A 12184-nucleotide genomic window follows, 5' to 3' on the forward strand; every position below is an offset into this window, starting at 1 on the left:
ATGGATTAAAGCATTTAATATCAATGGCCATTCTAAGCTGAATGTCCCTCCTCTCGTCAGATCGCAGAAGTTACACAGCTTAAGGCCTCGCTAGTACCAGTGTGGGAGACTGTCTGGGAATCCGTGGTGCGGTTGACTTTTTATTATGTTGTTTAGATTTTGTTTCACAATAGATTAAATAGGACTATGGATTAAAGCATTTAACGTCAATGGCCATTCTAAGCTGAATGTGCCTGCTCTCGTCAGAACGCAGAAGTTACACAGCTTAAGGCCTCGCTAGTACCAGTGTGGGAGACTGTCTGGGAAACCGTGGTGCGGTTGAATTTTTATTATGTCGTTTAGATTTTGTTTCACAATCGATTAAAAAGGACTATGGATTAAAGCATTTAAAGTCAATGGCCATTCTAAGCTGAATGTCCCTGCTCTCGTCAAATCGCAGAAGTTACACAGCTTAAGGCCTCGCTAGTACCAGTGTGGGAGACACTCTGGGAATCCGTGGTGCGGTTGACTTTTTATTATGTCGTTTAGATTTTGTTTCACAATAAATTAAATAGGACTATGGATTAAGGCTTTTAACGTCAATGGCCATTCTAAGCTGAATGTGCCTGCTCTCGTCAGATCGCAGAAGTTACACAGCTTAAGACCTCGCTAGTACCAGTGTGGGAGACTGTCTGGGAATCCGTGGTGCGGTTGACTTTTTATTATGTCGTTTAGATTTTGTTTCACAATCGATTAAAAAGGACTATGGATTAAAGCATTTAATGTCAATGCCCATTCTAAGCTGAATGTGCCTGCTCTCGTCAAATCGCAGAAGTTACACGGCTTAACGCCTCGCTAGTACCAGTGTGGGAGACTGTCTGGGAATCCGTGGTGCGGTTGACTTTTTATTATGTCGTTTAGATTTTGTTTCACAATAGATTAAATAGGACTATGGATTAAAGCATTTAATGTCAATGGCCATTCTAAGCTGAATGTGCCTGCTCTCGTCAGATCGCAGAAGTTACACAGCTTAAGGCCTCGCTAGTACCAGTGTGGGAGACTGTCTGGGAATCCGTGGTGCGGTTGACTTTTTATTATGTTGTTTAGATTTTGTTTCACAATCGATTAAAAAGGACTATGGATTAAAGCATTTAATGTCAATGCCCATTCTAAGCTGAATGTGCCTGCTCTCGTTAGATCGCAGAAGTAACACGGCTTAACGTCTCGCTAGTACCAGTGTGGGAGACTGTCTGGGAATCCGTGGTGCGGTTGACTTTTTATTATGTCGTTTAGATTTTGTTTCACAATAGATTAAATAGGACTATGGATTAAAGCATTTAATGTCAGTGGCCATTCTAAGCTGAATGTGCCTGCTCTCGTCAGATCGCAGAAGTTACACAGCTTAAGGCCTCGCTAGTACCAGTGTGGGAGACTGTCTGGGAATCCGTGGTGCGGTTGGCTTTTTATTATGTCGTTTAGATTTTGTTTCACAATAGATTAAATAGGACTATGGATTAAGGCTTTTAATGTCAATGGCCATTCTAAGCTGAATGTGCCTTCTCTCGTCAGATCGCAGAAGTTACACAGCTTGAGGCCTCGCTAGTACCAGTGTGGGAGACTGTCTGGGAATCCGTGGTGCGGTTGACTTTTTATTATGTCGTTTCGATTTTGTTTCACAATCGATTAAAAAGGACTATGGATTAAAGCATTTAATGTCAGTGGCCATTCTAAGCTGAATGTGCCTGCTCTCGTCAGATCGCAGAAGTTACACAGCTTAAGGCCTTGCTAGTACCAGTGTGGGAGACTGTCTGGGAATCCGTGGTGCGGTTGGCTTTTTATTATGTTGTTTAGATTTTGTTTCACAATCGATTAAAAAGGACTATGGATTAAAGCTTTTAATGTCAATGGCCAGTCTAAGCTGAATGTGCCTGCTCTCGTTAGATCGCAGAACTTACACAGCTTAACGGCTCGCTAGTACCAATGTGGGAGACTGTCTGGGAATCCGTGGTGCGGTTGAATTTTTATTATGTCGTTTAGATTTTGTTTCACAATCGATTAAAAAGGACTATGGATTAAAGCATTTAATGTCAATGGCTATTCTAAGCTGAATGTCCCTGCTCTCGTCAGATCGCAGAAGTTACACAGCTTAAGGCCTCGCTACTACCAGTGTGGGAGACTGTCTGGGAATCCGTGGTGCGGTTGACTTTTTATTATGTCGTTTAGATTTTGTTTCACAATCGATTAAAAAGGACTATGGATTAAAGCATTTAATGTCAATGGCCAGTCTAAGCTGAATGTGCCTGCTCTTGTTAGATCGCAGAACTTACACAGCTTAACGCCTCGCTAGTACCAGTGTGGGAGACTGTCTGGGAATCCGTGGTGCGGTTGACTTTTTATTATGTCGTTTAGATTTTGTTTCACAATCGATTAAAAAGGACTATGGATTAAAGCATTTAATGTCAATGGCCATTCTAAGCTGAATGTGCCTGCTCTCGTCAGATCGCAGAAGTTACACAGCTTAAGGCATCGCTAGTACGAGTGTGGGAGACTGTCTGGGAATCCGTGGTGCGGTTGACTTTTTATTATGTCGTTTAGATTTTGTTTCACAATCGATTAAAAAGGACTATGGATTAAAGCATTTAATGTCAATGGCCATTCTAAGCTGAATGTGCCTGCTCTCGTCAGATCGCAGAAGTTACACAGCTTAAGGCCTCGCTAGTACCAGTGTGGGAGACTGTCTGGGAATCCGTGGTGCGGTTGACTTTTTATTATGTCGTTTAGATTTTTTTTCACAATCGATTAAAAAGGACTATGGATTCGAGCATTTAATGTCAATGGCCATTCTAAGCTGAATGTGCCTGCTCTCGTCAGATCGCAGAAGTTACACAGCTTAAGGCCTCGCTAGTACCAGTGTGGGAGACTGTCTGGGAATCCGTGGTGCGGTTGACTTTTTATTATGTCGTTTAGATTTTGTTTCACAATCGATTAAAAAGGACTATGGATTAAAGCATTTAATGTCAATGGCCATTCTAAGCTGAATGTGCCTGCTCTCGTCAGATCGCAGAAGTTACACAGCTTAAGGCCTCGCTAGTACCAGTGTGGGAGACTGTCTGGGAATCCGTGGTGCGGTTGACTTTTTATTATGTCGTTTAGATTTTGTTTCACAATCGATTAAAAAGGACTATGGATTGAAGCATTTAATGTCAATGGCCATTCTAAGCTGAATGTGCCTGCTCTCGTCAGATCGCAGAAGTTACACAGCTTAAAGGCATGGTGTTGCCCTAAAAACATGTTTTTTTTTTAAAAATTAAACATTTAGTGTGTGGGTGATTAAACATTGTTCAAATTTTTTTTTTTTTTTTTGGCACGAGCCATGTAATATTATAAATTATTTCTAATTTATAATACTACCCATTTTTGGCCACTAGATGGGGCTGTTCCCAAAATTGCAGCATTGCAACATTGGGTTAAAAGCCCTCGCTCTAGTGAGCTCTCAGCATCCCCCCCTCCTTTATCCTGGCTAGTGCCGGGATAAACGAGGGGTTTGAAAGGTTTAACCTGCTACACTGCGTGTCGCCATTTTTTGAGGTAACCCACAGTGTAGTAGGTTTACATATAGTAGTAAACACACACAAACACTAACATACATTGAAATCTCTTACCTGCTCCTGCCGCCGCGGCTCCCTCTGGCCCGTCCGCTCCGTTTGCTGCCGCTGTTCCATGTGCACAAGTCCGGAAGCCGCGACCGGAAGTAGTAATATTACAGTCCGGCCGCGACTTCCGGTCCACAGGAAAATGGCGCCGGACGGCGCCAATTTCGAATAGGACTGTGTGGGAGCGGCGCATGCGCAGTTCCCACACAGACGCCGTACACGGACGTGAATGGGACGGGAGCCGTTCACAGTCCCTATGGGACTGTGGCTGCCGTACTCCATGTCTGTGTGTGTCGTTAATCGACACACACAGAAATGGAACAAAAAATGGCAGCCCCCATAGGGAAGAAAAAGTGTAAAAAGAAGAAAAAGTAAAACACAAACACACAAATGAATAAAAACGTTTTTATTAAAGCACTAACATCTTTAACATATAAAAAAAATTATTTGCCATGACACTGTTCCTTTAAGGCCTCGCTAGTACCAGTGTGGGAGACTGTCTGGGAATCCGTGGTGCGGTTGACTTTTTATTATGTCGTTTAGATTTTGTTTCACAATAGATTAAATAGGACTATGGATTAAAGCATTTAATGTCAATGGCCATTCTAAGCTGAATGTGCCTGCTCTCGTCAGATCGTAGAAGTTACACAGCTTAAGGCCTCGCTAGTACCAGTGTGGGAGACTGTCTGGGAATCCGTGGTGCGGTTGACTTTTTATTATGTCGTTTAGATTTTGTTTCACAATAGATTAAATAGGACTATGGATTAAGGCATTTAACGTCAATGGCCATTCTAAGCTGAATGTGCCTGCTCTCGTCAGAACGCAGAAGTTACACAGCTTAAGGCCTCGCTAGTACCAGTGTGGGAGACTGTCTGGGAATCCGTGGTGCGGTTGACTTTTTATTATGTCGTTTAGATTTTGTTTCACAATAGATTAAATAGGACTATGGATTAAAGCATTTAACGTCAATGGCCATTCTAAGCTGAATGTGCCTTCTCTCGTCAGAATGCAGAAGTTACACAGCTTAAGGCCTCGCTAGTACCAGTGTGGGAGACTGTCTGGGTATCCGTGGTGCGGTTGAATTTTTATTATGTCGTTTAGATTTTGTTTCACAATCGATTAAAAAGGACTATGGATTAAAGCATTTAATGTCAATGGCTATTCTAAGCTAAATGTCCCTGCTCTCGTCAGATCGCAGAAGTTACACAGCTTAAGGCCTCGCTAGTACCAGTGTGGGAGACTGTCTGGGAATCCGTGGTGCGGTTGACTTTTTATTATGTCGTTTAGATTTTGTTTCACAATCGATTAAAAAGGACTATGGATTAAAGCATTTAATGTCAATGGCCATTCTAAGCTGAATGTGCCTGCTCTCGTCAGATCGCAGAAGTTACACAGCTTAAGGCCTTGCTAGTACCAGTGTGGGAGACTGTCTGGGAATCCGTGGTGCGGTTGACTTTTTATTATGTCGTTTAGATTTTGTTTCACAATCGATTTAAAACGACTATGGATTAAAGCATTTAATGTCAATTGCCATTCTAAGCTGAATGTGCCTGCTCTCGTTAGATCGCAGAAGTTACACAGCTTAAGGCCTCGCTAGTACCAGTGTGGGAGACTGTCTGGGAATCCGTGGTGCGGTTGACTTTTTATTATGTCGTTTAGATTTTGTTTCACAATCGATTAAAAAGGACTATGGATTAAAGCATTTAATGTCAATTGCCATTCTAAGCTGAATGTGCCTGCTCTCGTCAGATCGCAGAAGTTACACAGCTTAAGGCCTCGCTAGTACCCGTGTGGGAGACTGTCTGGGAATCCGTGGTGCGGTTGACTTTTTATTATGTCATTTAGATTTTGTTTCACAATCGATTAAAAACGACTATGGATTAAAGCATTTAATGTCAATGGCCATTCTAAGCTGAATGTGCCTGCTCTCGTCAGATCGCAGAAGTTACACAGCTTAAGGCCTCGCTAGTACCAGTGTGGGAGACTGTCTGGGAATCCGTGGTGCGGTTGACTTTTTATTATGTCGTTTAGATTTTGTTTCACAATCGATTAAAAAGGACTATGGATTGAAGCATTTAATGTCAATGGCCATTCTAAGCTGAATGTGCCTGCTCTCGTCAGATCGCAGAAGTTACACAGCTTAAGGCCTCGCTAGTACCAGTGTGGGAGACTGTCTGGGAATCCGTGCTGCGGTTGACTTTTTATAATGTCGTTTAGATTTTGTTTCACAATAGATTAAATAGGACTATGGATTAAAGCATTTAATGTCAATGGCCATTCTAAGCTGAATGTGCCTGCTCTCGTCAGATCGCAGAAGTTACACAGCTTAAGGCCTCGCTAGTACCAGTGTGGGAGACTGTCTGGGAATCCGTGGTGCGGTTGACTTTTTATTATGTCGTTTAGATTTTGTTTCACAATAGATTAAATAGGACTATGGATTAAAGCATTTAATGTCAATGGCCATTCTAAGCTGAATGTGCCTGCTCTCGTCAGATCGCAGAAGTTACACAGCTTAAGGCCTCGCTAGTACCAGTGTGGGAGACTGTCTGGGAATCCGTGGTGCGCTTGACTTTTTATTATGTCGTTTAGATTTTGTTTCACAATAGATTAAATAGGACTATGGATTAAAGGATTTAACGTCAATGGCCATTCTAAGCTGAATGTGCCTGCTCTCGTCAGAACGCAGAAGTTACACAGCTTAAGGCCTCAGTAGTACCAGTGTGGGAGACTGTCTGGGAATCCGTGGTGCGGTTGATTTTTTATTATGTCGTTTAGATTTTGTTTCACAATCGATTAAAAAGGACTATGGATTAAAGCATTTAATGTCAATGCCCATTCTAAGCTGAATGTCCCTGCTCTCGTCAGATCACAGAAGTTACACAGCTTAAGGCCTCGCTAGTACCAGTGTGGGAGACTGTCTGGGAATCCGTGGTGCGGTTGACTTTTTATTATGTTGTTTAGCTTTTGTTTCACAATAGATTAAATAGGACTATGGATTAAGGCTTTTAATGTCAATGGTCTTTCTAAGCTGAAAGTGCCTGCTCTCGTCAGATCGCAGAAGTTACACAGCTTAAGGCCTCGCTAGTACCAGTGTGGGAGACTGTCCTGGAATCCGTGGTGCGCTTGACTTTTTATTATGTCGTTAAGATTTTGTTTCACAATAGATTAAATAGGACTATGGATTAAAGGATTTAACGTCAATGGCCATTCTAAGCTGAATGTGCCTGCTCTCGTCAGAACGCAGAAGTTACACAGCTTAAGGCCTCGCTAGTACCAGTGTGGGAGACTGTCTGGGAATCCGTGGTGCGGTTGATTTTTTATTATGTCGTTTAGATTTTGTTTCACAATCGATTAAAAAGGACTATGGATTAAAGCACTTAATGTCAATGCCCATTCTAAGCTGAATGTCCCTGCTCTCGTCAGATCACAGAAGTTACACAGCTTAAGGCCTCGCTAGTACCAGTGTGGGAGACTGTCTGGGAATCCGTGGTGCGGTTGACTTTTTATTATGTTGTTTAGATTTTGTTTCACAATAGATTAAATAGGACTATGGATTAAGGCTTTTAGTGTCAATGGTCTTTCTAAGCTGAAAGTGCCTTCTCTCGTCAGATCGCAGAAGTTACACAGCTTAAGGCCTCGCTAGTACCAGTGTGGGAGACTGTCTGGGAATCCGTGGTGCGCTTGACTTTTTATTATGTCGTTAAGATTTTGTTTCACAATAGATTAAATAGGACTATGGATTAAAGGATTTAACGTCAAAGGCCATTCTAAGCTGAATGTGCCTGCTCTCGTCAGATCGCAGAAGTTACACAGCTTAAGGCCTCGCTAGTACCAGTGTGGGAGACTGTCTGGGAATCCGTGGTGCGGTTGACTTTTTATTATGTCGTTTAGATTTTGTTTCACAATCGATTAAAAAGGACTATGGATTAAAGCATTTAATGTCAATGGCCATTCTAAGCTGAATGTGCCTGCTCTCGTCAGATCGCAGAAGTTACACAGCTTAAGGCCTCGCTAGTACCAGTGTGGGAGACTGTCTGGGAATCCGTGGTGCGGTTGACTTTTTATTAAGTCGTTTAGATTTTGTTTCACAATAGATTAAATAGGACTATGGATTAAAGCATTTAACGTCAATGGCCATTCTAAGCTGAATGTGCCTGCTCTCGTCAGAACACAGAAGTTACACAGCTTAAGGCATCGCTAGTACCAGTGTGGGAGACTGTCTGGGAATCCGTGGTGCGGTTGAATTTTTATTATGTCGTTTAGATTTTGTTTCACAATCGATTAAAAAGGACTATGGATTAAAGCATTTAATGTCAATGGCCATTCTAAGCTGAATGTGCCTGCTCTCGTCAGATCGCAGAAGTTACACAGCTTAAGGCCTCGCTAGTACCAGTGTGGGAGACTGTCTGGGAATCCGTGGTGCGGTTGACTTTTTATTATGTCGTTTAGATTTTTTTTCACAATCGATTAAAAAGGACTGTGGATTAAAGCATTTAATGTCAATGGCCATTCTAAGCTGAATGTGCCTGCTCTCGTCAGATCGCAGAAGTTACACAGCTTAAGGCCTCGCTAGTACCAGTGTGGGAGACTGTCTGGGAATCCGTGGTGCGGTTGACTTTTTATTATGTCGTTTAGATTTTGTTTCACAATCGATTAAAAAGGACTATGGATTAAAGCATTTAATGTCAATGGCCATTCTAAGCTGAATGTGCCTGCTCTCGTCAGATCGCAGAAGTTACACAGCTTAAGGCCTCGCTAGTACCAGTGTGGGAGTCTGTCTGGGAATCCGTGGTGCGGTTGACTTTTTATTATGTCGTTTAGATTTTGTTTCACAATCGATTAAAAAGGACTATGGATTAAAGCGTTTAATGTCAATGGCCATTCTAAGCTGAATGTGCCTGCTCTCGTCAGATCGCAGAAGTTACACAGCTTAAGGCCTCGCTAGTACCAGTGTGGGAGACTGTCTGGGAATCCGTGGTGCGGTTGACTTTTTATTATGTCGTTTAGATTTTGTTTCACAATAGATTAAATAGGACTATGGATTAAAGCATTTAATGTCAATGGCCATTCTAAGCTGAATGTGCCTGCTCTCGTCAGATCGTAGAAGTTACACAGCTTAAGGCCTCGCTAGTACCAGTGTGGGAGACTGTCTGGGAATCCGTGGTGCGGTTGACTTTTTATTATGTCGTTTAGATTTTGTTTCACAATAGATTAAATAGGACTATGGATTAAGGCATTTAACGTCAATGGCCATTCTAAGCTGAATGTGCCTGCTCTCGTCAGAACGCAGAAGTTACACAGCTTAAGGCCTCGCTAGTACCAGTGTGGGAGACTGTCTGGGAATCCGTGGTGCAGTTGACTTTTTATTATGTCGTTTAGATTTTGTTTCACAATCGATTAAAAAGGACTATGGATTAAAGCATTTAATGTCAATGGCCATTCTAAGCTGAATGTGCCTGCCCTCGTCAGATCGCAGAAGTTACACGGCTTAAGGCCCCGCTAGTACCAGTGTGGGAGACTGTCTGGGAATCCGTGGTGCGGTTGACTTTTTATTATGTCGTTTAGATTTTGTTTCACAATAGATTAAATAGGACTATGGATTAAAGCATTTAACATCAATGGCCATTCTAAGCTGAATGTGCCTGCTCTCGTCAGATCGCAGAAGTTACACAGCTTAAGTCCTCGCTAGTACCAGTGTGGGAGACTGTCTGGGAATCCGTGGTGCGGTTGACTTTTTATTATGTCGTTTAGATTTTGTTTCACAATCGATTAAAAAGGACTATGGATTAAAGCATTTAATGTCAATGGCCATTCTAAGCTGAATGTCCCTGCTCTCGTCAGATCGCAGAAGTTACACAGCTTAAGGCCTCGCTAGTACCAGTGTGGGAGACTGTCTGGGAATCCGTGGTGCGGTTGACTTTTTATTATGTCATTTAGATTTTGTTTCACAATCGATTAAAAACGACTATGGATTAAAGCATTTAATGTCAATGGCCATTCTAAGCTGAATGTGCCTGCTCTCGTCAGATCGCAGAAGTTACACAGCTTAAGGCCTCGCTAGTACCAGTGTGGGAGACTGTCTGGGAATCCGTGGTGCGGTTGACTTTTTATTATGTCGTTTAGATTTTGTTTCACAATCGATTAAAAAGAACTATGGATTAAAGCATTTTATGTCAATGGCCATTCTAAGCGGAATGTGCCTGCTCTCATCAGATCGCAGAAGTTACACAGCTTAAGGCCTCGCTAGTACCAGTGTGGGAGACTGTCTGCGAATCCGTGGTGCGGTAGACTTTTTATTATGTCGTTTAGATTTTGTTTCACAATCGATTAAAAAGGACTATGGATTAAAGCATTTAATGTCAATGGCCATTCTAAGCTGAATGTGCCTGCTCTCGTCAGATCGCAGAAATTACACAGCTTAAGGCCTCGCTAGTACCAGTGTGGGAGACTGTCTGGGAATCCGTGGTGCGGTTGACTTTTTATTATGTCGTTTAGATTTTGTTTCACAATCGATTAAAAAGGACTATGGATTAAAGCATTTAATGTCAATGGCTATTCTAAGCTGAATGTGCCTGCTCTCGTCAGATCGCAGAAGTTACACAGCTTAAGGCCTCGCTAGTACCAGTGTGGGAGACTGTCTGGGAATCCGTGGTGCGGTTGACTTTTTATTATGTCGTTTAGATTTTGTTTCACAATAGATTAAATAGGACTATGGATTAAAGCATTTAATGTCAATGGCCATTCTAAGCTGAATGTGCCTGCTCTCGTCAGATCGCAGAAGTTACACAGCTTAAGGCCTCGCTAGTACCAGTGTGGGAGACTGTCTGGGAATCCGTGGTGCGCTTGACTTTTTATTATGTCGTTTAGATTTTGTTTCACAATAGATTAAATAGGACTATGGATTAAAGGATTTAACGTCAATGGCCATTCTAAGCTGAATGTGCCTGCTCTCGTCAGAACGCAGAAGTTACACAGCTTAAGGCCTCGCTAGTACCAGTGTGGGAGACTGTCTGGGAATCCGTGGTGCGGTTGATTTTTTATTATGTCGTTTAGATTTTGTTTCACAATCGATTAAAAAGGACTATGGATTAAAGCATTTAATGTCAATGCCCATTCTAAGCTGAATGTCCCTGCTCTCGTCAGATCACAGAAGTTACACAGCTTAAGGCCTCGCTAGTACCAGTGTGGGAGACTGTCTGGGAATCCGTGGTGCGGTTGACTTTTTATTATGTTGTTTAGATTTTGTTTCACAATAGATTAAATAGGACTATGGATTAAGGCTTTTAATGTCAATGGTCTTTCTAAGCTGAAAGTGCCTGCTCTCGTCAGATCGCAGAAGTTACACAGCTTAAGGCTTCGCTAGTACCAGTGTGGGAGACTGTCTGGGAATCCGTGGTGCGCTTGACTTTTTATTATGTCGTTAAGATTTTGTTTCACAATAGATTAAATAGGACTATGGATTAAAGGATTTAACGTCAATGGCCATTCTAAGCTGAATGTGCCTGCTCTCGTCAGAACGCAGAAGTTACACAGCTTAAGGCCTCGCTAGTACCAGTGTGGGAGACTGTCTGGGAATCCGTGGTGCGGTTGATTTTTTATTATGTCGTTTAGATTTTGTTTCACAATCGATTAAAAAGGACTATGGATTAAAGCATTTAATGTCAATGGCCATTCTAAGCTGAATGTCCCTGCTCTCGTCAGATCACAGAAGTTACACAGCTTAAGGCCTCGCTAGTACCAGTGTGGGAGACTGTCTGGGAATCCGTGGTGCGGTTGAATTTTTATTATGTCGTTTAGATTTTGTTTCACAATCGATTAAAAAGGACTATGGATTAAAGCATTTAATGTCAATGGCCATTCTAAGCTGAATGTCCCTGCTCTCGTCAGATCGCAGAAGTTACACAGCTTAAAACCTCGCTAGTACCAGTGTGGGAGACTGTCTGGGAATCCGTGGTGCGGTTGACTTTTTATTATGTCGGTTAGATTTTGTTTCACAATCGATTAAAAAGGACTATGGATTAAAGCATCTAACGTCAATGGCCATTCCAAGCTGAATGTGCCTGCTCTCGTCAGAACGCAGAAGTTACACAGCTTAAGGCCTCGCTAGTACCAGTGTGGGAGACTGTCTGGGAATCCGTGGTGCGGTTGACTTTTTATTATGTCGTTTAGATTTTGTTTCACAATCGATTAAAAAGGACTATGGATTAAAGCATTTAATGTCAATGGCCATTCTAAGCTGAATGTCCCTGCTCTCGTCAAATCGCAGAAGTTACACAGCTTAAGGCCTCGCTAGTACCAGTGTGGGAGACACTCTGGGAATCCGTGGTGCGGTTGACTTTTTATTATGTTGTTTAGATTTTGTTTCACAATAGATTAAATAGGACTATGGATTAAGGCTTTTAATGTCAATGGCCATTCTAAGCTGAATGTGCCTGCTCTCGTCAGATTGCAGAAGTTACACAGCTTAAGACCTCGCTAGTACCAGTGTGGGAGACTGTCTGGGAATCCGTGGTGCGGTTGACTTTTTATTATGTTGTTTAGATTTTGTTTCA

General features: G+C 42.2%; 53 pseudogenes; all 53 read left to right on the forward strand.

The window, feature by feature from the left end:
* Positions 1–19: 19 nt before the first annotated feature.
* Positions 20–138, forward strand: LOC142711383 (5S ribosomal RNA; annotated as a pseudogene).
* Positions 139–205: 67 nt separating this feature from the next.
* LOC142735786 (5S ribosomal RNA) lies at positions 206–324 on the forward strand (annotated as a pseudogene).
* Positions 325–391: 67 nt separating this feature from the next.
* On the forward strand, positions 392–510 carry LOC142702084 (5S ribosomal RNA; annotated as a pseudogene).
* Positions 511–577: 67 nt separating this feature from the next.
* On the forward strand, positions 578–696 carry LOC142734574 (5S ribosomal RNA; annotated as a pseudogene).
* Positions 697–949: 253 nt separating this feature from the next.
* On the forward strand, positions 950–1068 carry LOC142714451 (5S ribosomal RNA; annotated as a pseudogene).
* Positions 1069–1321: 253 nt separating this feature from the next.
* On the forward strand, positions 1322–1440 carry LOC142736020 (5S ribosomal RNA; annotated as a pseudogene).
* Positions 1441–1507: 67 nt separating this feature from the next.
* LOC142688768 (5S ribosomal RNA) lies at positions 1508–1626 on the forward strand (annotated as a pseudogene).
* A 67-nt stretch (positions 1627–1693) lies between these two features.
* Positions 1694–1812, forward strand: LOC142738092 (5S ribosomal RNA; annotated as a pseudogene).
* A 253-nt stretch (positions 1813–2065) lies between these two features.
* LOC142679663 (5S ribosomal RNA) lies at positions 2066–2184 on the forward strand (annotated as a pseudogene).
* A 253-nt stretch (positions 2185–2437) lies between these two features.
* Positions 2438–2556, forward strand: LOC142687435 (5S ribosomal RNA; annotated as a pseudogene).
* Positions 2557–2623: 67 nt separating this feature from the next.
* On the forward strand, positions 2624–2742 carry LOC142714473 (5S ribosomal RNA; annotated as a pseudogene).
* A 67-nt stretch (positions 2743–2809) lies between these two features.
* LOC142714484 (5S ribosomal RNA) lies at positions 2810–2928 on the forward strand (annotated as a pseudogene).
* A 67-nt stretch (positions 2929–2995) lies between these two features.
* LOC142714495 (5S ribosomal RNA) lies at positions 2996–3114 on the forward strand (annotated as a pseudogene).
* A 1110-nt stretch (positions 3115–4224) lies between these two features.
* LOC142736396 (5S ribosomal RNA) lies at positions 4225–4343 on the forward strand (annotated as a pseudogene).
* Positions 4344–4410: 67 nt separating this feature from the next.
* LOC142729830 (5S ribosomal RNA) lies at positions 4411–4529 on the forward strand (annotated as a pseudogene).
* A 253-nt stretch (positions 4530–4782) lies between these two features.
* On the forward strand, positions 4783–4901 carry LOC142674167 (5S ribosomal RNA; annotated as a pseudogene).
* Positions 4902–4968: 67 nt separating this feature from the next.
* Positions 4969–5087, forward strand: LOC142731923 (5S ribosomal RNA; annotated as a pseudogene).
* Positions 5088–5154: 67 nt separating this feature from the next.
* Positions 5155–5273, forward strand: LOC142715604 (5S ribosomal RNA; annotated as a pseudogene).
* A 67-nt stretch (positions 5274–5340) lies between these two features.
* LOC142717142 (5S ribosomal RNA) lies at positions 5341–5459 on the forward strand (annotated as a pseudogene).
* Positions 5460–5526: 67 nt separating this feature from the next.
* LOC142714507 (5S ribosomal RNA) lies at positions 5527–5645 on the forward strand (annotated as a pseudogene).
* Positions 5646–5712: 67 nt separating this feature from the next.
* LOC142674178 (5S ribosomal RNA) lies at positions 5713–5831 on the forward strand (annotated as a pseudogene).
* A 67-nt stretch (positions 5832–5898) lies between these two features.
* LOC142714518 (5S ribosomal RNA) lies at positions 5899–6017 on the forward strand (annotated as a pseudogene).
* Positions 6018–6084: 67 nt separating this feature from the next.
* On the forward strand, positions 6085–6203 carry LOC142737144 (5S ribosomal RNA; annotated as a pseudogene).
* Positions 6204–6270: 67 nt separating this feature from the next.
* Positions 6271–6389, forward strand: LOC142737671 (5S ribosomal RNA; annotated as a pseudogene).
* A 67-nt stretch (positions 6390–6456) lies between these two features.
* On the forward strand, positions 6457–6575 carry LOC142703467 (5S ribosomal RNA; annotated as a pseudogene).
* A 253-nt stretch (positions 6576–6828) lies between these two features.
* Positions 6829–6947, forward strand: LOC142720931 (5S ribosomal RNA; annotated as a pseudogene).
* A 67-nt stretch (positions 6948–7014) lies between these two features.
* On the forward strand, positions 7015–7133 carry LOC142703412 (5S ribosomal RNA; annotated as a pseudogene).
* A 253-nt stretch (positions 7134–7386) lies between these two features.
* On the forward strand, positions 7387–7505 carry LOC142737105 (5S ribosomal RNA; annotated as a pseudogene).
* A 67-nt stretch (positions 7506–7572) lies between these two features.
* LOC142738132 (5S ribosomal RNA) lies at positions 7573–7691 on the forward strand (annotated as a pseudogene).
* A 67-nt stretch (positions 7692–7758) lies between these two features.
* On the forward strand, positions 7759–7877 carry LOC142709030 (5S ribosomal RNA; annotated as a pseudogene).
* A 67-nt stretch (positions 7878–7944) lies between these two features.
* On the forward strand, positions 7945–8063 carry LOC142738144 (5S ribosomal RNA; annotated as a pseudogene).
* A 67-nt stretch (positions 8064–8130) lies between these two features.
* Positions 8131–8249, forward strand: LOC142738156 (5S ribosomal RNA; annotated as a pseudogene).
* A 67-nt stretch (positions 8250–8316) lies between these two features.
* On the forward strand, positions 8317–8435 carry LOC142735542 (5S ribosomal RNA; annotated as a pseudogene).
* A 67-nt stretch (positions 8436–8502) lies between these two features.
* Positions 8503–8621, forward strand: LOC142714529 (5S ribosomal RNA; annotated as a pseudogene).
* A 67-nt stretch (positions 8622–8688) lies between these two features.
* Positions 8689–8807, forward strand: LOC142736397 (5S ribosomal RNA; annotated as a pseudogene).
* Positions 8808–8874: 67 nt separating this feature from the next.
* Positions 8875–8993, forward strand: LOC142733623 (5S ribosomal RNA; annotated as a pseudogene).
* Positions 8994–9060: 67 nt separating this feature from the next.
* On the forward strand, positions 9061–9179 carry LOC142666921 (5S ribosomal RNA; annotated as a pseudogene).
* Positions 9180–9246: 67 nt separating this feature from the next.
* Positions 9247–9365, forward strand: LOC142674078 (5S ribosomal RNA; annotated as a pseudogene).
* A 67-nt stretch (positions 9366–9432) lies between these two features.
* LOC142728302 (5S ribosomal RNA) lies at positions 9433–9551 on the forward strand (annotated as a pseudogene).
* Positions 9552–9618: 67 nt separating this feature from the next.
* Positions 9619–9737, forward strand: LOC142714540 (5S ribosomal RNA; annotated as a pseudogene).
* Positions 9738–9804: 67 nt separating this feature from the next.
* LOC142689997 (5S ribosomal RNA) lies at positions 9805–9923 on the forward strand (annotated as a pseudogene).
* A 67-nt stretch (positions 9924–9990) lies between these two features.
* LOC142737149 (5S ribosomal RNA) lies at positions 9991–10109 on the forward strand (annotated as a pseudogene).
* A 67-nt stretch (positions 10110–10176) lies between these two features.
* LOC142730698 (5S ribosomal RNA) lies at positions 10177–10295 on the forward strand (annotated as a pseudogene).
* A 67-nt stretch (positions 10296–10362) lies between these two features.
* LOC142737139 (5S ribosomal RNA) lies at positions 10363–10481 on the forward strand (annotated as a pseudogene).
* A 67-nt stretch (positions 10482–10548) lies between these two features.
* On the forward strand, positions 10549–10667 carry LOC142722005 (5S ribosomal RNA; annotated as a pseudogene).
* A 67-nt stretch (positions 10668–10734) lies between these two features.
* On the forward strand, positions 10735–10853 carry LOC142703434 (5S ribosomal RNA; annotated as a pseudogene).
* A 67-nt stretch (positions 10854–10920) lies between these two features.
* Positions 10921–11039, forward strand: LOC142698157 (5S ribosomal RNA; annotated as a pseudogene).
* Positions 11040–11106: 67 nt separating this feature from the next.
* Positions 11107–11225, forward strand: LOC142722126 (5S ribosomal RNA; annotated as a pseudogene).
* A 67-nt stretch (positions 11226–11292) lies between these two features.
* Positions 11293–11411, forward strand: LOC142692873 (5S ribosomal RNA; annotated as a pseudogene).
* A 67-nt stretch (positions 11412–11478) lies between these two features.
* Positions 11479–11597, forward strand: LOC142690820 (5S ribosomal RNA; annotated as a pseudogene).
* A 67-nt stretch (positions 11598–11664) lies between these two features.
* Positions 11665–11783, forward strand: LOC142730731 (5S ribosomal RNA; annotated as a pseudogene).
* Positions 11784–11850: 67 nt separating this feature from the next.
* LOC142702095 (5S ribosomal RNA) lies at positions 11851–11969 on the forward strand (annotated as a pseudogene).
* Positions 11970–12036: 67 nt separating this feature from the next.
* On the forward strand, positions 12037–12155 carry LOC142667076 (5S ribosomal RNA; annotated as a pseudogene).
* Positions 12156–12184: the final 29 nt, after the last annotated feature.

The sequence above is a fragment of the Rhinoderma darwinii genome, chromosome 1 (genome assembly GCF_050947455.1).
Source record: "Rhinoderma darwinii isolate aRhiDar2 chromosome 1, aRhiDar2.hap1, whole genome shotgun sequence".
Classification (NCBI taxonomy): Eukaryota; Metazoa; Chordata; class Amphibia; order Anura; family Rhinodermatidae; genus Rhinoderma; species Rhinoderma darwinii.